This window comes from Alosa alosa, chromosome 5 (genome assembly GCF_017589495.1).
Source record: "Alosa alosa isolate M-15738 ecotype Scorff River chromosome 5, AALO_Geno_1.1, whole genome shotgun sequence".
Classification (NCBI taxonomy): Eukaryota; Metazoa; Chordata; class Actinopteri; order Clupeiformes; family Clupeidae; genus Alosa; species Alosa alosa.
Window position 1 is genome coordinate 33,796,529 of NC_063193.1, and position 21,776 is coordinate 33,818,304.

Here is a 21,776-nt window from a genome sequence, read left to right on the forward strand (position 1 = left end):
ATATCCAGAATTTGAATTTAGCTGAGTTTGTAATAGAAGCCTATATCCTGGATGAAGGCTAAAGTGGCTTCCCTCATAAGAAAGGGATACACCTGTGCCTGTTCTGTTAGCAGAAAACCACTACCAGACATGTGCCGGGAGTCTCCCGCATATTGATAGTGGCTCCCTGACGCCCTCAAATTAGATAAAATCTCGCTGAATCTAGAGTGGCGATCAAGATGCATCGCGAGACCGCGTGTGCATCTGAGTGTAAGCGCGCATACCCATGGGGAGAGAGAGAGGGGCGTGTGTGCCTGAGCGCATCCAAGACAGAGAGCGTCCTGATTGGCCTGTTTCGTTAAATCAACCAATCCGTTTTCAGTGTAGGCGGGCTTTGTTCAGTGTATAGCAAATGTGGGCAAACTACGGCCCGGCCCGCCAAGCACTTTCATCCGGCCCGCTGAGCATTTAATTTGGTTATCAGGCTGCTCGCTATTTTTTCCTGCGATAGAGACGACGTTGGTTAGCTTTACTGCAAACTGCTTTTCGCTCTCCTTAGAGAACGATTACAATGTCAATGTCAAAACATCATGTTAAATAGAGATAACATCATGTTAAACTAAGTTAACTTAGTTATCTCCTTTGCAGCACATCTAACGTGAGCATTATGCGATTCATTTAATTGGGAACGCGTCTGCACTCACGAGAGGGAGAGAGCCGCAGGTTCCAGCTGGCTTGTCATTGTTGATAATTGATATCTCCTTCTTATAAGAAACTTTTAAAAGGAAATCATGAAGGCAACAGTAGTTCCCATTTGACCATCTGACCATTTAAAAACTGTGAGAGGGCCCAGCCGTAGGTAGGCTACAGCACTAGCCATAGCGGAGCAGGCAGAAGATCGTTGAGAAATAAACGTGAATTAAAGCGACTGTCTTAAAGCGACAGTGCACAATTTATACATTTGTTAAACAGCATAAAATTAGCAGTATTTTTAAGCAATTAATATTTTAAAAGAAATACTTTTCATACTTAATTATAGGCTATAAAAAGGGGGGGGGGGTTGTGCGGCCCGTCGGCCAATTTTCAAAACCCCTTGAGCCAAAAAGTTTGCCCACCCCTGGTGTATAGGAACAGGAGCGTCATAGCAGTCAGTCAATGCCTCAAAAAAAGGAAAATGTAAGACCATTTCAAAGTGTAGGCTACCCTTGTCTCATAAGACTAAAAAATAATGATAGGCCTAATCTTGCACACTGCACTGTTTGTAATCACTGTCAGTGATTTTAGCACATATGATTGCAAAAGACATGTTGAGGTGAGTTTAACAAGTGTCAATTCATGTGCATATTTTTCAGGCCTAGGCTATAGCCTACTAAATGGCTAGTTGCCAAGACAGGACTGGCTAGTTGCCAAGGCAGAAAACCACCACCAACTCGTCTCGTGTAATTGGAGTCCTCCTTGTTGTGCCTGCTCTGTTAGCAGAAAACCACTATCAACTCGTCTCATGTCGTTGGAGTCCTCCTTGCTTTTCCAGTAAAACAAGTTCACAGACATCCCAACCTGCAAAAAGCCATTTCAGGGAGGTACCCCCCCCCCCCCCCCAAAAAAAAATAATAATAATAAAAAACAAATATATATAAAAAATTACTTTAGCCTTCTTGTATACTGAAATAGTGATGAATATCCTATGTTTGTTAATTACTTGTCTCTACTCAGCACACCAAATAAGGAAGGCCTATAGTTAGAAATTGTGATAATAAAGTAGATTTTGGTAGTTTGGTCTTTATGTAGCCTTGGCAAATAGCCATCTAGTAGGCTAGTCCTGAATAATATGCACATGAAATGACACTTGTTAAACTCACCTCAACATGTCTTTAGCAATCATTTAACCCGCCATGACAATGCTAAAGTCACTGTAGTCTGATGTGAAATGGGTCTTAAATGTTCCTATTTGGGGGGCACTCTTCCTCTGCCATGACGCTCCTGCTCCTATGAACTGAACTGAAACAGGCCAATCAGGATGCTCTCTGGCACACACGCTACCTCTCTCTCTCTCTCTCCATCCCTGGGTGTCGGCTACACTGAGATGCACACACAATTTGAAGTTTAAGGTCTTGTGTGCGTGCTCTTGATCGCTCGCTCTAGATTCCGGGAGATTTTATCTAATTTGCGGGCGTCAGGGAGCCGTTATCAATATGCGGGAGACTCCCGGAACTTCCGGGAGACTTGGGATGTCTGAGTTCAATTGGCCTCTCCGCTCGATTAAAACAGAAAACTGTGAGAACTTTTTACTGAGCTGTTTTGTATACAAACCCTTTTGCCCATGAAGGACGACAATATTCACAGATTGATTTCAGCAGGGACTAGAGCTGCTCTTCTCTGTTAATGTGTAGATTTGGGGGGCAAAATGGTCCTCTCTCTACTCACAGGATCTTATATTTTATATGCTCTGTCAACATACATCAGTGGAGATACACCGTTTCCAGAGTACAGTGTGGTGGTGCTGTTGAATTACATTACACCAGCTGATGTACAGTGATTCAAACGTGAAGATGATTCTATTGAAATTATAAATCTGACCATGAAGAAGAAGAACAAAGGAATGCTGCTTTTGTATTTGTAAGGGAATATGACTTTGAGAAACAAGGCGTTGTTTGCAAGAAGCCAGATAAACATCACACAAGGTACAGTGATTATTAATTAATCTGCCATCTCCACAACAATCTGGTTTGTGATCAGAATTGGTTGTGGTTGCAGCCAGGTGTCTGTGTACCACTGGTATTGGTCAATGTCAATGTCAAGTCAATTTATTTATACAGCACTGGGGCGGAGCTTGAGGGGGTGCGGGGGGGTGCACACGCCCGGCCAGGACCCGCAGGCCCGGGTGTGGCGCGCCCTCCCCCACCTCCGGGTAAGGTGGGACGGGCCTATCTCGGTACGACCCTGTTTTGAAAGAGTTAATCAACCGACCAGAAGGGTCAGTGAAATACCTAAGTCACCAGATTCAAGATGAGATTATTTATATATTATCTCAACGTGTGAAAGCTGACATAATTATAAACGAAGCCCCGTTTTATTCCATTATCATGGACACAACGCAAGATGTGTCAAAGATAGACCAGCTGAGCCAAGTGTACCGTTACGTAACTGTTGTTAAGAATGACATGGATTTTGCAACAGCTATACAGATCAATGTTTTTGGGTTTTGAAGCGACGGTGGGCTCATCAGCGTCAGAGCTTGGAAAACAAATCCTGGGCTCTATAGAGAAAAACGGAACAGATCTGTCAAAATGCCGCGGACAGGGCTATGATGGAGCCGCAAATATGAGTGGTGTGTATTCGGGCGTACTGGCACGAATAACACAGAAGGAGCCCCTTGCACGTTATGTTCATTGCGCCGCTCATAATCTCAGCCTAGCTCTCAACGACTCTGTTAAAAACGTCCCTGGAGTTAAGCAGTTCTATGATACTGTTGAGCTCCTCTACAACTTTTTTGGTCATAGTATCAAACGATGGGCACTCAGTGAGTTAATGACGCCAGAGAGCAGAACGGTCACATTAAAACGGCTCTGTCCCACACGCTGGTCATCTCGACATGATGCGCTTGTTGCGTTAAGGCACAGATATGGAGACATTATAAAAGCCCTCGTAAAAATATCCCTGACAAGTGACAAAACAGATGAGCATGGTGAAGCAAGTGCGCTCAAGAATGCCATAAGCAAATTTTCTTTCATATTTTTGGTCAACATGCAAACCAAGATTCTTGAATTGTATAAACGTTGCCTCACAGTTACTGCAAGCTAAGGACGTGGATATTCTGAAAGCATCAACTCTTCTGCAAAATGCCATCAGTGTTTTGATGGAGTATAGGGGGCAATTTGATGAGGCTAAGGCTGCCACTCTTGCACTAGCCAAACAATGGGGAAGTCAAACGCAGTTTGACGCAACCAGGGCGAGAAAAATTAAGCGTCACTTTGACGAACTCTCCGAAGATAGTCGCCTCAGTGACGCTGAGAGCAATTTTCGGGTGAGCGTTTTCAATGCTTGCCTCGATATCATCATCCAGCAACTGACTCGAAGACTCACCAGCTTAAATGGAACTGTGAAAATGTTTAAGACAATTCACCCCAACACACTGCTGCAAGCAGGAGATGAGGAGTTACACCAAACTGCCCGGCTGCTTAGTGAGCACTACAATCGGGACATCGGCCCCAGTTTCCCTGGCCAGTTGCTTTGTTTTAGAACCTCTTTCAGGGACCAGATACCAAAGCAAAAGTCTGTTGCGGATCTGGCAAAAATTCATCTTTGTCAACCACCCAGCAGTAACTTCTGCATGCAGTGAGTTTTACACCGCCCTAATTTTATTTTTGACTCTTCCCGTCACCGTTGCAAACTCTGAGCGCTCATTCTCCAAGTTAAAGATCATTAAAAACCACTTGAGGAGCACAGTGGGACAGGAGAGACTGAGTGGACTTGCCATGTTGTCCATAGAGAATGAGAGAGCAAAGAAAATGGATATACTGTACAGAGCATCGTGGACGAGTTCGCGGAGCGCAAGGCTCGTAGTATGCCCTTCAAATAGTACTGCGTATTATTGTTGTTTTATTATTAGGGGTCATGTAGCCTAATGTTTTTGTTGTTGTTCTCTTGGTTACACTTCATGTACGTTCGATGGGCTTCAAAATTACATAGTTGCTCTCCGTGGCGCTGACGCTTGTAAGACCCGCTGTTGCGGGCATGTGTATGTTGTAAAATTATGTTATGATGAGTTTAATAAAGGGCCCGGTCATGTGCCCCGCCCCCGGCCCGGCTCTGACTTGTTCCGCCACTGACTGGAAACATATTTATTTGCAATCAAAGCTCTCAAAATGGTTCTTACCAAGCCGCTCCATGTCTCCAAAATGACTGTAGACCGCACCTTTTTAGCTGCAATTTGGGTTTTGAGGCAGGAACGATTATTTGCCATTACTCTGGCCTTTTACTCACTTTTTTGATGGATTGAGGTCTGGACTCATTCTCTGTTAACTCATTGAGTGCCATGCGTTGAGTGCCAAAAACGTAATATTACGTTTTTAGCTTTTCTTTTAAATTACGAAACTAGACACTCTATCACACCTTATATGTGATTTTGGAAACTCTGTGATGAATGGAAATGAAATATATGACGATCGAAAACTCATGAAAACGCACAATCTGGACATTTTATAACTCAGTTGCCGCTTTGGGTCGAATCAGTGAAGCATGCACGTCATCTCAAAACCAGGCCATTTTCGTGGGTCTATCACTAGGTGGCAGTCCCGCCAGGTCTCGCTGATCACTTCCCAGAAAGTTTACAGGCAACACTTAATATTTCATGAAAGACGTTATATCTCCATATCTAGAAAAAAAACAGCGATTTTGATGAAAACTAGCCACTGTTTAGCTTGGGATTTCTCAGGAACAGAGGCGTGTAGAAATACACGGTTTGCACCCACTGAGAGCTTGAAAGTCTCTCCTTTTAAACGAGCCATTGTATGTGTTCATAGCTATAACACAGAATATGCTGTGGCTGTACAAAAATCATCAACAATGGTCTAGATTGCTGGCACTCTAGGACAAAGCTTCCGAAAACAGCTTGGCATTCAATGAGTTAATCATTTCTTGACTTGTTTGGCTGTCTGTTTTGGATCATTGTGTGGTTTAATGGTCCAATGATGCCTATTGGGGCAGGTCTCTTTACACACTGCCTGATCTTTTCCTCCAGAATCTCAGTGCAGCCTCTTGCTTTAGTGTTACGTTTTCTTTGAGAAGGTCACCAGGTCCCCCTGGTTGGAAAACATCCCAAAAGAATACTTTTCTAACCCCCAAAATTGAAATTGTCATGGTGTCATTGAAATTTAATGCTTATTTTTTATGTCAATCTCAGGCCATATCCCTGGGTCAAAAAAAAATAAAAAATCAGCGAAAGCTAAATTCTTTGTTCAGGTGTGCCCTTATAAAGGTTTAGCTGAGTAGTGCATGTTTGGAGAAGAGTGATCCATGATCAGCATCCAACATGACCAAGTGATCCATTTTGAGATGGAGTGAACATTTCAACCACCAAAACACCATGCACAATGTGGAGAGAATAACTATAGAAATGTATTAGTTTTGGGTGTTTTTCAGACAATGGGACCTGGTGAACTTCTCAAAGTAAACGGGGCAAATTGAGAATTTTGGAGGAGAAGATCAGGCTGTCTGCCGAGAGACCTGCCCCAATAGTCGGCATTGGACCATTAAACCACACAATGATCCAAAACATACAGCTAAACAAGGCAAGAAATGGTTAACTGAGAACAATACCAACATTTTAGAGTCCAGAAAAAAGTGAGTACAAGACCAGAGGGATGGAAAATAATCACTCTTGACTCAAAACCCATTGCTGTTAAAAAGGCGCAGTCTAGAATCATTGTGGAGACATGGAGAGGCTTGGTAGGTATTATAAGAACAACATTGAGAGCTGTGAATGCAAATAAAGATGTTTCCATTGATTATTTAAAAAAGGTATGAATAATTTTGGACACGCCATTTTTCATAACAAATTTAAAAAAAGATGAAAATGCTTCTTTTTTGATTCCATGTTTCTACCACATTGTCTTACAACCTTTTGGCATGTGGTAATGTTATTTTCAATCAGAACAAACATATCGATAAAGAGGAAATCAACATTGAATCAATATTTGCCAGGGGTATGAATAATTTTGTTCTTACTGTATGTCTGGTTAACCAGATGAATGGGCAAAGAGCAGGACAGGACTGTATATATAGAACTGGACAGTGTGTGATATAGTCCCTCTTTTTGCCCACAAGTACAAGGCGTCTCTTCTGGAGATAATTCCCGGTCTTTGATCAGTCTTCTGGCAAACCACAAATACGCCAAAATGCACCTGCATACGTCAGTAAACCGTCCCGCTCATAGACAGTATAGAACTATGGCCATATTTTGGAATGCCACAATTGATTTTGGGTGAGTTTTGGCCTCCTTTTGTTTTGATTCTGGCTTGGCTAATTTGGGCCATATATATGTACATCCCTCCAAAACTCTGCCAAAATGGCAAGCCAGTTTTGGGCCAAATTTGGGCCATAATGAATGTGCTATTTTGGCCACTCCAGAGGGGTATTTCATAAAACCTTGAAAAGAGATTAAACTGGGATTTTTTTATCCTGGATGAATTTAGCCTTGACTTGGTTTTACGATAGATTGTACAAATGGAAATTGGGGTGAGAACATGGAGCTTAATCTAAATCAATCCTAAAAACAGTATCCACATAGTGGGTGATTAATCAAGAGGTGCTTGCAATGATTGAGGCAGGGACTGAGCCTGTGATTCTCTGTGCATAGTAAGGTAAGGTGCTCTGTGTGAGTGAGTGCTATGGTGATAGTGCAAATGAGTAAGTTCAACAGTGCAAGAATAAAGTCTAGAGACCAGCATAAAATAAATATGGACATATCAGAGAGTAGGCAGTAGTATATATATATATATATATATTAAGAAAAGGTATAAGTGTGGCCACAATCTGGCTGTGGCATGGAGGGAGAGGTTATGCATATGTGCTAATATAGCACGCAAACAGTGAGGCAGTAAGATGGTGGTAAGGTGGCTAGTGGACGGACAGTATCCAAACATGGAGGGGGTGAAGAGGCAGACAGACTATGCGGAGAAGTGTATCTCTCCTCTTTCCTTAAGTGAAGCATTGAACAGTTCAATGTCCCTGGGGACAAATGACCTCCTCAGTCTGTCTGTTGTGCAAGGCAGTGAGCGAAGTCTCTAGCTGATCAGGCTCTTCTGCTTTACAATAGTGCTGTGGAGTGGATGACACTCATTGTCCAAGATGTTGATCAGTTTGTTCAGGGTCCTTTTGTCTGATATTGAAGTGATGCACTCCAGTTCCCCTCCCACTACAGAGCCAGCCTTCCTTACCAGCCTGTCAAGTCGCCCCGCATCCTTCTTCTTTGTGCTTCCTCCCGAGCATACCACTGCATAGAAGATGACGCTGGCAACAACAGACTGGTAGAACATCCTGAGGAGCTTGCTGCACACATTGAAGGACCGCAGCCTCCTCAGGAAGTACAGCCTGCTCTGCCCTTTCTTGTAGAGTGCGTCAGTGTTGGCTGACCAGTCCAGTTTATTGTCCAGGTGGAGACCCAGATACTTGTAGGTGCTTACCACCTCCACATTGACCCCATCAATGTGGACTGGTAGCAGAGTGGGCTTAGACCTGCATTATGCAAGGAATCTCTACATGTCAATATATGTTTTCATTTTGTTTGCCTACAGAGAAAGAAGCTCAGACATCCCAAGTCTCCCGGAAGTTCCGGGAGTCTCCCGCATATTGATAGCAGCTCCCTGACGCCCGCAAATTAGATAAAATCTCCCGGAATCTAGAGCGAGCGATCAAGAGCGCGCACGCGAGAGGGATACCTAACCTAAAATCGCGTGTGCATCTGAGTGTAGCGTGCACACGACAGGGGACAGGGGGGTGGTGCGTGTGTGTCTGAGCGCCCTGAGGTCTGATACCTCCCTGAAATGACTTTTTGCAGGTTGAGATGTCTGGAAGCTGTTAATGAAGACCAAGTGGATCCCAGTTTCAAAGCCATCGAGAAAAACTGTAACGCAGCAGCCAGCAGGACCCAAGTTTCAAAATAAACATAGCCTACACAAAGACATTAACAACTTAAGGTCCAGTTATATTCCTTTATGATGTACTGGCTAACATAGAATAATAACAACAACAAAAAAACATTGGAAACAAAAATAGGCTACCCTACTTGGATATTCTGTTATTTTCTGCTGTTGGTTAAATAGATAGACACATATGGAAAACGCTTGATATTGAATTCATGTGCTACAATGCCTGTTAACTGTATGACAACAGTGTTTTTTAAACTACATCATAAGGATTTATTTGTCAGTTGTCGTGCTCATTTGAATGAGTAAGAATGAAAGTTATGCTGTATTTATTGCAAACAACATTTCGCGATATCTCCCGCGAGTCACGTCAAGCAGACTGTAGCCTGTCTGTCCGGGATGAGCTGCCTTCTGTTGTAGCTCAACAGGTGTGCTGAAGGGGAAGCAACACTGCCAAGGGAAAAGCTAAAGTAAACAGAAGACGGCGCGTCACTCATAGAAGGCAAAGTAAAATAGTAGCCTACTGTAAATTACATTTTGAATACAGACTACGACGATGAGTATTTAACAATGTGGTTTGCTCATTTCTTCTCATCTGACGGAGCGCAATGAGTATCTGATGGAGCAATGTCAGACTGCTAACTAATTCCTGACACACGCCACATTTACATAACAGGAGGCAGGCAGGCAAGCGTGTGACCTGGAATGGCGCAGAAAGAAAAAAGGTTTGGACTACATTTTTATACGACTTTCACTTTACAATTTAAGTAGATAGGCCCTATATTAGTAGCCTATAGGTTACCTGACATGGGTAATTGTTATAATCACTTCATGTTTTACTTAACAGTGGGGCCTCTTTAGTCAATCTCGCTACTCCAGCTCCATTTTGGGAAAGAGATTCGGTTGAGAGATTCCTGTATATAGTCTAGTTGCATTTTCTTGAACCCAAAAGTGTTGAGTACCGTAAAGTTTTATGGCAGAAATGTCATCTATAGGCCTAGTGGATGGAATTCAACTTGGTACTAGAAGTTGCGCTTTGGGCAATTTGCATAAGCAGCATAATAAGATAATACCATTTTAAATAATAGATATCACCATGACACTTTTTCCGTTGATTACTTATGTTCAGATGAGAAAAAAATGTATTGCATATTTTTTTCTATTTAATGTTTAATATGCAAATGAGGATTTATTAAATATGGGGCTTCCAAGCAAAATCAGATTGTGTGATAAAACCAGGCTCAAAGTTATTTTTACAAGGGAAAACACATACTTGGGGGTCTGAATTGGTGAATTGAAAACCTTTAAGGAAGCTGGTTAGGAGGCCGTGTTGACCTGTTACACCACTCCTTACTGCATGGCATCGCTTAGAGCACCTGTAAGGAAGCTGGTCAGGAGGCCGTGTTGACCTGTTACACCACTCCTTACTGCATGGCATCGCTTAGAGCACCTGTGTTGACCTGTTACACCACTCCTTACTGCATGGCATCGCTTAGAGCACCTGTAAGGAAGCTGGTCAGGAGGCCGTGTTGACCTGTTACACCACTCCTTACTGCATGGCATCGCTTAGAGCACCTGTAAGGAAGCTGGTCAGGAGGCCGTGTTGACCTGTTGCACCACGTTGGTGTTGCAGTAAAGGATTGATCTTATTCAAGTGGTTAGACTATAAGGCAGGTGTTGCAGTAAAGGATTGATCTTATTCAAGTGGTTAGACTATAAGGCAGGTGTTGCAGTAAAGGATTGATTTTATTCAAGTGGTTAGACTATAAGACAGGTGTTGCAGTAAAAAGTCCAACAAGCTCTTTAATTAAGCAGGTGTATGCAGGCAGGCAGTCTGCCATGCTTTGTAATGGCACAAGCTGAGCCCTGGGGAGTGGGAGTCCTGGGTATTACTGTGGGCTTCAGGGGTTACAGTATGTTGAGACTGGAGCTGTAACCTCGGACAGATTAAGGAATTAAGTTCCCCTTGCAAAAGAACTACAGCATGCACACACACACACACACACACACAAAATCCTGCACTTTTTATCCACATGTAGTTTGTAGTTCAACTCCAGATGGAAATGTCATTGTTAGAGGTATTGCACTTCACAGTGGAAGAGTATAGTGAGTGTTTTAAACTAATGTTGACATGATCTGATAATGTTTTTAGTGCATAATTAATTTGCATATTTGAGCATTAAAATAAAAAAATAGAAATTCTCATCTTAACATAAGTAATCTACTGAGAACATTTTATGGTGATACTGTAGCTATAATTTAAATGTTTACCCTATTCACCTGTAGTGTCACCTTAATTATTGGGAGTTGAGGTCAATTATTGTTCCAAGGTATCTATACGTGTCAACCCTCTCTATTGGCTGATTGTTGACAGAGTGGGGATTATGGAGGGGGCCTTATAGAGTATCAGAGTAGGGTGGTGGAGGGGGCCTTATAGAGTATCAGAGTGGGGTGGTGGAGGGGGCCTTATATAAATCTAGTATCAGGTCTTTGGTATTATACTGTAGCTGGGCTTTTCTACCCATTATGTGCTTTATAGAGATTGGGTTATTGTGTGTAAAGTTGTTTTGAAACCTTGTGCAATAACAAAGCCTGGATCATACTTAGTAATACATAGGAGGGTTACTGTGGGTTAACAGTCAATTGACCTGGGAAACATAGGACCCTGGGAAACATAGGACCCTGGGAAACATAGGATCCTGGGAACGTAGGTCCCTGGGAACATAGGGATGACCCCCTGTAAGACCCCCTAGGATAAAGATAGGGATGACCCACTGGAGAGACTACATTTTGTTCTGTTTAGTTTCACTTGTCCATTTCACCTGTCTCAAGTCAATAAAAAGAGGAAGGCGCTCCTATCCTGTAGCCTGGTGTTACCATCCTACATACTTCCGGCCAAAATTTGATTTCAGCCTCGCACGTAGTCTGGCCCAACCCACAGTATACGGCTCGCGTGCGGCCGCGCCAATCAGCGAACAGTTGAGTGATGACGCGGAACTTGCCTGCCGAGTTGCTTGTAGTCCAGCGAAGCTTGTAGTTCAACAGCACAGCAACAATGGCGACGGAGGAAGAGACGCTAGAAGCTATTCGTGAAGTTGTCGCAACTCTCGAGGGCATCACGCAATTAAAGCAGGAGCAAGAGGCTTGTCTTGTCAATTTTATAAATGGCAAGGATGTTGTAGCTCTCCTTCCAACTGGCTTTGGGAAAAGTTTGATTTTTTAGATGGTGATAACTAAACCTAAACGCACAAGTGTACTACATGCATCACTACTTTTCATGTTTTTAAATAAACGTTTGCTGCTCGTTATTCTCCCCCCTACTCTCAAATTACCTTTACAAAATCAATGTGGCATAGGCCTACTTAAGGAATGGAATGTTAGCTACTAGCTAACCCACTGAGCGGGACTCAAGGCGAGGCGGTGTGTCTTGACGTGAGCTAGCCAGTTACCGAGCGGGGCTCAAGGCAAGGCTGCTGTGATTATGCTTGACTGGGACTAGCGGTTACCAAGCTGGGCTCAAGGTAAACCGCTCCGTGTTTGTGTTTGACAGAGGCTAGCCTGTGGCTGAGCTGGGCTCCAGGCGAGGCTACCGTGCTTGTGGACAGTAACGTTAGCCAGTCACGAGCATGGCTCAAGGTGAGGCTGCGTTGTTTTACGCCAAACAATTGTTAGTTTAACTGAGCAAGCTCCAGGTTAAATAACACGTAGGTCGTCAGTACAATCCAACTTATCCGAGAGTGAAGTCTGAACAGCCCGTGTAGGACGAAGTAAGCTCCGTAGCTCTGATGAAGTCACCGGGCTGCGTAGAACAACAATCGTCTGATAAGCTGCGAGAAGAGATAAGAGGAAAACTGGCGTGTGACAAGAGCTGATATAATCTCGGTGACATGACACTTTTGGTATACAACTCTCGGTCTGTGGCTGGCGCAAGTTAGGGATTTATCCACTACGAAGAGACTGCCCTGGCGGTCAGGTAGCCTACATACTAGCCAGCGGTCTGTTCACTACTGAGAGCAGAAGTGGGAAGCAGAGCCTGAAGTGGAAGTGGGAAGCGTAAGAGCCTGAACTCCGGCGCATACGTCATTACCAAACGTTGCTGATTGGTTAAGGGAAATCCAATGATTTTACACCTCGAAATAAGTATCCGCCCATTACGGAGACAGATTATTATTACTTTGTTCCAGACTGTATGACGAAGAGAAACGTAGTCACAGGCGGTAAGGACCAGGCTACCTATCCTGGCTCGTGCAAATTGAGTTTGGCAACGTACCATAGGAGCCTGGGAACATAGGAGCTTGAGAACATAGGACCCCGTTCTCAAAAGTGGAGCGCATGGCGTAACAAGGTGTTCCTAGGTCTTTTAATCAGTCATATGGGTGTGTTTGGGGCGTAACATCTGTCATTCCCTTTAACGGCGCAACGCGCGATATGTCAAATAAATGCATCGGTATTTTGCCATTCAAAGGCGCATTTGAAGAAGGCTGCTTGTGAGACCGTATGGAATAGTCATTCTTAAACCATGCTTTACTAAAACCTAGCATAGCCTTCACGCATTTGCACTCGTCTATTATTTGAACTCATTGGCAAAGTGAAACTAACTTCACCAAGGAGTCAGTCAACGACAAGACAGTTATATGCAGTTACTTTCACTATTGACTGACAATGGGTTACCATCGAAAACATAGGCTGGAAAAAGCAACACTTACCCTAATGTTGCTCAAATAACTGAATAAAACAACATTTATCCAGCAGAGGAGTTGCTTATATCTCGTTACAGTGCGTCTTCAGCTGTGCTCCATACGTGTCTCTCGCCTCTCCCCTAATCACTTTTAACCGTCATTACCAATTTACAAATGATGGTGAATAACTACTCATCATGAGATGTACAGTATTTTGTAATATCTTTATTCTAATTATGTTTCCCGTTGTAATCGTGCAATTTGTAATGCTTTGCATGGACGTGCGCTGGTGTGCGTTCATGAATGATAGAAGGATGATGCGTGCACCTGCCAATATGACTGTTGACATGCGCTCTTAAAATAGCATATGAACAACTCGCCATTGACTTCTGACCAGGTTTAGGTGGTGTATGATAGCGATTTTTAGACAACGCGCTAGTCCCCTCCCTAGGTTGTTAATTGCCACACCCCTGGGCGCAATGCTTAAAAAATAAACGTGCAAAATACCAAATTCAACTTTCCGCGGGTGAATAACGAGTATTACGCCATGCGCTGGTGCCCCAAAATACAGCCCTATGGCTTATTGCCTAATTATACAACAACGTACTGGAAGTGCATAGCACATAGGGAGAACAGTACAGCTACTAAGACTCCGCTTTGCGTAGTGCCTAGCAACACTCCTTAGCTGTTCTAAAATGCGTGGAACCTACGGCCTCTCGGGGCTTATTGCTTAATTATACCACAACAGACATGTCAATCATTATCACACTGCAGTTATACATCTTGAGGATATTTTTTACATTAAATACCATGAAACATGTATGAAAACTGGATGTTTTTTTTCTACCACAGCTCATTCCATCATGAGAGGCCTCCATCACCTGTGCCCACTTGTGTGTCCATGAAAAGTGACCAGTCAGAGGAACGCTTCATACTCTTCAAACATGATGTCACAGATGGAACAAGGCAAGTCCTTAAACAGACTCATACAATGAGCACTCTGTGACTGGATTGTTGAAATGTTCACAGCGTACAATACAATTGATTAAAACAGTGAGGATAGATGAGCAAATCAAGTCTTATTGCTCAAACTGACAGTGTTGCTAACTGTGTTGACAATGTTGGCACTCTCATTAATGACCTCCTATTATGAAGTATGAATTATTTCATTGTGTGTGTATGTGTGACAAGGGCATGGCCTTAACACACACAACACAATTTATGCTAGTCAGATGTCCGTGCGTCAGGAAAAGGCCTGCTTACATAAATATGTTGTCCCAAACATACAAAGTATTTTACCTGCAAAGGCCATGAGCATTGGGTACTGTGGTGGCAAGGATTGATAAAATTATTCCATTGCAACAGATGCGTAGTTATCCTTCAACGGTGCACAACACTGCAGTTCTGTCAGTTCCATTTGGATCGCCTCTGCGACCTCGGAAGCGTCACTCGTGAATGGAGAGTGAAAAAGCACAAAGTCCTTTTCCAGTTCAGTAAAAATTGTCAAATTCATGTCTGAGTCCGGAAAGCAAGTTTGCGTACTTGTCCATACTCTGATTGACAGGCTGAGATTTTAGACAGGGGAAGTGGGCTGCATTGCGCTTGGAGAGCTGCATCTCCCATAACGCCAGTTTACTTTGAAAAGCAGGAACACTATCATAATACTCTGTGATGAGTTTGTTGCGGCCCTGCATAGTAACATTCAACACATTTAGGTGTTCTGTAATGTCCACTAAAAAGGCAAGTTCCCTGGTCAATTATCGAAATTTGGAGAATACGGCTTGCTGTTTCTGTAGCGATGATGCTATGTACTCGCCATATTTCTCGGCGTGGGTCTCATAGTGTCGTGTGATGTTGTACTCCTTTGCTACAGCCACTTGTTGAGAACAAATAAGACAAACGGGTTTGCCTCCTACTTCCCAAAAGAAATACTTTTCTTTCCATCTATCCTGAAAAACATGACCTTCAGTGTCGACTTTCCTCTTTTTTGATAACATCTCTATAGTGACTAGTCTACCATCAACACTACCGGTGCTGCTGCAGCTGAGGCGGGCAGCATCAACAGACCAACTGATGGATTCCAAAGAAAATGAAATGAAAATAAAAATTCAAAAAATTACATAAAAATAAAATTAAAAAATATATTCTCCCTTTTTCACCCGCGGGCCGAATGTGACGTACAGTCGGGCCGGGTCCAGCCCTCCAGCCGCAACCCTGGCATCACTGCTCTACAGTTTGCATATCAGCCTAGCAGGGGGGTTGATGATGCTATTGTAACCCTGTTACATCTTGAGTACACACACCTGGAGGCACCAAAAACTCATGTAAAAATCATATTTTTTGACTTCTCGTCTACATTCAATACAATTAATCCGGCTCAGAGGTTGCATGTGGACTTGGGCTTGGACGTAGGGGGCCTGATCCTCTGGCTCGTAGACTTTCTGAGTCAGACAGCCCAACAGGTGAAGGTGGGCTCTTCTCTTTCTGACAAAAACTTATTGGGGGCCAAGCAGCGAAGCTGCGAGGCAACCCATAGTGATTCTACGTATTCTTATTATTATTATTATTATTATTATAACAAAACGCTAATTTGCCATTAAACCATACAGTAAAAGTTGGGATATTTCGCACATTGATTCGGTTCAGTCATATCTTTAATTTATCAAAGTTTCAAGTCTGCACTTTGAGTGCTCTAGCGCCACCAACATTTCAAATTTTTTATTACATCTATGCACATAACGTTTGAACGGTACACCACATTTTGAACATTAAGGTATATTTGGAATCCTTGGATGAGACCGAACTCAACGCAGATGTGAATTTATGAGGTAAACTTAATTGATCAGGCTGCCATATTGGATTTAATCAAAAACAGCTAAAAGGCATCAAAGTTGGCAAAGTTTGTCCGATTTTCACGAAACTTGACGCAGATGATCTTCAGACCATGACTCATAAATGCATTGCTTTTAGGAGCCATATTCAAAACCCGTCGCCCGTCACGACCAATCAAGTTTGGCAGCGAAGCCGCCAAACAGGAAGTGAAGTGATCTTAGCAAGGCTTTCGCGTATCAACACCAAACTCAGTATAGGGTCTCAGGACCCAATTAGGAGGAGGCTCAATAAATTTGGTGACTTTTGACCTATAGGTGGCGCTATAATTACCAAAATTACGTTTTAGCCTGTAACGGGTCATGTGTTTGGAATTAAAGCATATTAGTGATATCTGTTAATACCTTGAGAGGTCTTTAGGCCGCCACATGCCAACATGTGACGTCAACATAAATGATCCAACCGCCATATTGGATGTCATCAAAAACACTTGAAAGGCATCAAAGGTCACAAAGTTTCTCTGATTTTCACGAAACTTGACGCAGATGATCGTCAGACCATGACTCATAAACGCCTTGCTTTTTGGAGACATATTCAAAACCGGTTGCCTGTGACGACCAATCAAATTTGGCGGCAAAGCCGCCAAACAGGAAGTAAAGTGATCTCAGCAAGGCTTTCGCGTATCAACACCAAACTCAGTACATGGGCTCAGGACCCAATTAGAAGGAGGCTCAATACATTTGATGACTTTTGACCTATAGGTGGCGCTATAATCACAAGAAGTGGGCTCATATTTCAGCAATGCTTTCACATATTGAAACCAAACTTAGTATATGGACTTGGGACCTCATCCTGAGGACAGACAATAATTTTAGCAACCTTTGACCAGTAGGGGTGCTATAATTTGCAAAACTTTCTCGTATAGACACCAAACTTGGTATGTGGACTTGTGACAACATCCTGAGGATGCACAATCAATTTTGTGACCTTTGACCACTAGGGGTGCTATAATTTACGACACTTTCTCGTATCGACACCAAACTTGGTACAAGGACTCGGGACCACATCCTGAAGACGCTCAATATATTTAGTGACATTTGACCACTAGAGGCACTATAATAATCAACACTTTCTCGTATCGACACCAAACTTGGTATGTGGACTTGTGACTACAACCTGAGGACGCACAATACATTTGGTGATGTTTGAGGCATGCGTATGTGTGGGGGGCTATTGGGGTGTGTGGGAGAGGAGGTTTATCTGTGTATATGTGTGTGTGTGGGATGGGGGGTTAATTGGGTGTGTGTATAATGTAACAACATTGGGTTGCCATGACAACTCCTACTCAACTGCTTGGCCCCCACATTGCTGCTTGCAGCTATATTTACTATTGGTTCTCCACAAGGGTGTGTGTTATCTCCCCTACTGTTTATATTACACACCAATAACTGCTCCAGCTCTCACCCTGGCAGACATTTAATTAAGTTTGCTGATGATGCGGCATTGGTCAGCCTTCAGTTCTACATGACTTTCTTGGCTGGTGTGAGAAATCCAATCTCTTTCTCAACACATCAAAGACAAAAGAGATGTCCTTTGATTTCAGAAAGGACAAATCATTCAGCTCTACAATTATCAGTGGGCAGTCTATACAGTCAGTCACTGTACAAGTATTTGGGGGTGGTTTTAGATAACAGGTTGAGGTGGGAACAATGCACAGAACTCATTCAGAAAAAAGGGCAGCAAAGACTTTACTTTTTAAAAAAGCTGGTCTCATTTGATGTTAACCATAAAATGACCAAGATGATCTACAGTGCTTTTGTGGAGTGTGTCTTAACCTTTGGCATCCTCTGTTGGTTCGGCAGTGCAACAGAAGCACAAAAAGGTAGACTCAGGAAAATAGTGACCACTGCTCGCAAGCTGCTGCACCTTTGAACTGCTACCATCAGGCGGCAGGTTTCGCTACCTAGCCCTCTCCAAAAATAGGACTAAACAATCATTCACCCCACAAGCCATTAGCCTCTTAATAAGGTTTGTAACTAACTAATGTGGTTTGTGAGGTTTAAATCATCTGTCATTAGCATTAACATCTTTTCAAAGTTAATGCTATGTCACAATCCATTACATAAAAATACATAACAGATATGTCAATCATTATCACACTGCACGGTTATACATTTTGAGGATATTTGTAACATGAAATACCATGAAACATGTATGAAAACTGGATGTTTTTTTTCTACCACAGCTCATTCCATCATGAGAGGCCTCCATCACCTGTGCCCACTTGTGTGTCCATGGAGAGTGACAAGTCAGTGGGTCGCCTCATAGGCTTCAAAGATGATGTCACAGATGGAACAAGGCAAGTCCTTAAACAGACTCATAGAATGAGCACTCTGTGACTGGATTGTTGAAATGTTCACAGCTTACAATATAATTGATTAAAACAGTGAGGATAGATGAGCAAATCAAATCTTATTGCTCAAACTGACAGTGTTGCTAATTGTGTTGACAATGTTGGCACTCTCATTAATGACCTCCTATTATGAAGTATGAATTATTTCATTGTGTATGTATGTGTGACAAGGGCATGGCCTTTAACACACACACCACGGTTTATGCTAACTGACCGCATGACAAATGAGCTCATTTACTGTTTTGCTGAAAAATTCAGAAGGCTGTTTCAGATGCATGGTTTGAGTCTAATGTGGTTTGTGAGACTTCGTCTAAAGAAATCACCTGTCTATTTTTGTAAGCATTCCATACATATCACCAGATGTACAGTAATGTCCACTTTAAGGCGAGCACATCAAATGTTATTCTGACAAATTTGCTTAGCACAAAACTTAAAACAAAACACAAAAAAAATGATTTAATTTATTTCTACCGCTTATAATATGATGTGGATGCATTGAAATCAGCATGTGTTGTTTTGCCCTTTCCTGGTTGGAAACTAACAGCAGCAGTTTGATTGGATGTATTATTGTTTGTGCAGGTGCACACTCTTTGTGTAAGTCTAAGTATAAGTATAAGAATATATACTCTTTTGATCCCGTGAGGGAAATTTGGTCTCTGCATTTATCCCTATCCGTGAATTAGTGAAACACACTCAGCAAACAGTGAACACACAGTGAGGTGAAGCACACACTAATACCGGCGCTGTGAGCTGCCTGCAGTGAGGGGTTAGGTACCTTTCTCAAGGGCACTTCAGTCGTGCCTACTGGTCGGGGTTCGAATCGGCAACCCACCGGTTACAAGTCCGAAGCGCTAACCAGTAGGCCACGGCTGCCCGCTAATTATAATGATATGAAACGTGAAGCAGGCTATGTTTTCATTAAACAAATAAGCTACCCACAATGCATGTGATTTCCTGCGGGCAACCAGAATATCTTGCGTGTTAGTGTCGTATAAGTATAGGCTATGTAGAGCGCTACGCAAACATGGAAAACTGGCTGAAAACAGGGGCACTGTCCAAAAGGCCTAATTAAGAGATCGAAGAGGAGAAGCGAGAGAAACAGAGCAGGAGGCAGATAACGATGGGATGGGGGGCAGAATGATGAAGGTGGAGGTGGGGTGCAGGGGGATTAAAGAAAAGATGAGACAGTCAGTTTAGAGATGCTTGTTATCTGGCAGAAATAAAAACAATATCCTAGCCTCAGTAACTCTGTTCACAGCTATTCTTTCCACATGAAGTTGTCTGGTCACAGCGTCACTGTCTCTCTCTCTAAGGGTCTTTTCCACATGAAGTTGTCTGGTCACAGTGTCACGCAGTTCCAGCATTACTCGTCTCTCAGAGCGGCAAAAAGGTTATTTAGCTGGTTTGCCCTTTCCAGTCCCTTACTGTCATGCAGGGCAAAATAGTCTGGGAGTCAAAGGCCAGAATTGGTGCACCTGGTTTTGTCGTAGAGCTGCCAACTCTCACGCATTGACCGCGAGATTCACTCATTTGATTGGCTTCACACGCTCTCATGCCAACTCTCACGCATTGACCGCGAGATCCACTCATTTGATTGGCTTCATACACTCTCATGCCAATCCAATGTGTGAGCGTTGGCAGCCCTGTTGTCGGTTAAAGTTGTTTTCTTTGCTGTTGTTGTTGCATAGGGGTTACTCAACAAGAATAGGGAGGGTCAAAGTCAAAGTCAAAGTCAGCTTTATTGTCAATTTCTTCACATGTTCCAGACATACAAAGAGATCGAAATTACGTTTCTCACTATCCCACGGTGAAGACAAGACATATTTTACCAATTTAAGTCCACAGACAAACATAACATTCAAGTAAACAAAAAAGTAAGTAAATAAGAGGGCACATATAATAATGAAAAAAATAAAAAATAAAAAATAAGAGCAGCAAAATTTGGTTGAAATTGTGCATAGACAGTCAATACAATACTAGTGCAGGGTGCCTATGGAATCAAAATTGACTCGTAAATTTTGTACGTGTGTATCAGGTTTCAGGCGTATCAGGACTTACGAGTCAATTTTGATTCCATAGGTGCCCAGTTTCCCCCTGCCCATGGGTGCGACGTTGGTCATAGTCTTAATCCCCTGGAATTGCCAGACCCCAGAGTATCCTCTATCTTTTGTTTAAAGTTGTGTTTATTTGGACACCCACGGCTTATCGATATAATACTGTAGATGCAGCCTGATACTGTTTCAACCCGTTCGTTTATATCAGGACAATTAAAAATCTCCTAGGTTGTGCAATCGAAAAATCCCTGTAAAGTCACTATGCTGTCATTGTCCCACACTTTAACAGATGTTGTTTGAGACTTCTGATGGACAGGGCAAAGGTTAACGAGGGAGGAGAGATGAGCTGTTATACAGATGACAATATAACAACAAGGAAACAAAGCACAATATCTGGAGTGTGGGTGGAGTTTGTCTAACAACGTTTCAGTGAAGAATAGAATCTCACATGAAGTGCCGCTGGTGAAAGAGGCAGCTGGAAACACAAAATACCATCAGATGAACTGAAAGCAGCGCTTGATACATGCGTCAACATGTTGAGGCTACTGTTCCTCTTCTGTTCATTCCAGATTTTCTTGACTGTGAAATCAGGTAAGGGCTTTCACATTTTTAACCAACACACTGCACTGTATTGGTACACACACTGGGGATTCTGCTAGTGACAATTTGGCATTCACACACTGGGGATTCTGCTAGTGACAATTTGGCATTCACACACTGGGGATTCTGCTAGTGACAATTTGGCATTCACACACTGGCATTCTGCCGCCTTTCTCTGGATTCTTTAACACAAGCTTACAGACACCTCAAATCTCCACACCATGTTGTTGGAGCTGCAAACAATGTCGGAGGAGCATTGACATGCAGCTGTGGAAAATTCACCTGGATATAAGTTGATATGCACTGTTTTATCGCTGTCAGCTGATTACATTGTGACCTCTATAGCCAAGTTCTATAGCAGGCCATAAATGTAAATGTGTGTTATGGGCAACAATGACCCAAACTGTAAGAAATCAAAAGGACATAAGTACTCGTTCATTCAACTTTTGACCTATAACCCATGTTGAAGTTATACAAACTACAATCAAATCTGAGATTTGTCAACGACAATCAGGTGAAAGACACAAATTTAGCCGTCTAGCTCCATTGACTCCCATTCATTCTGCACTCATGGCAA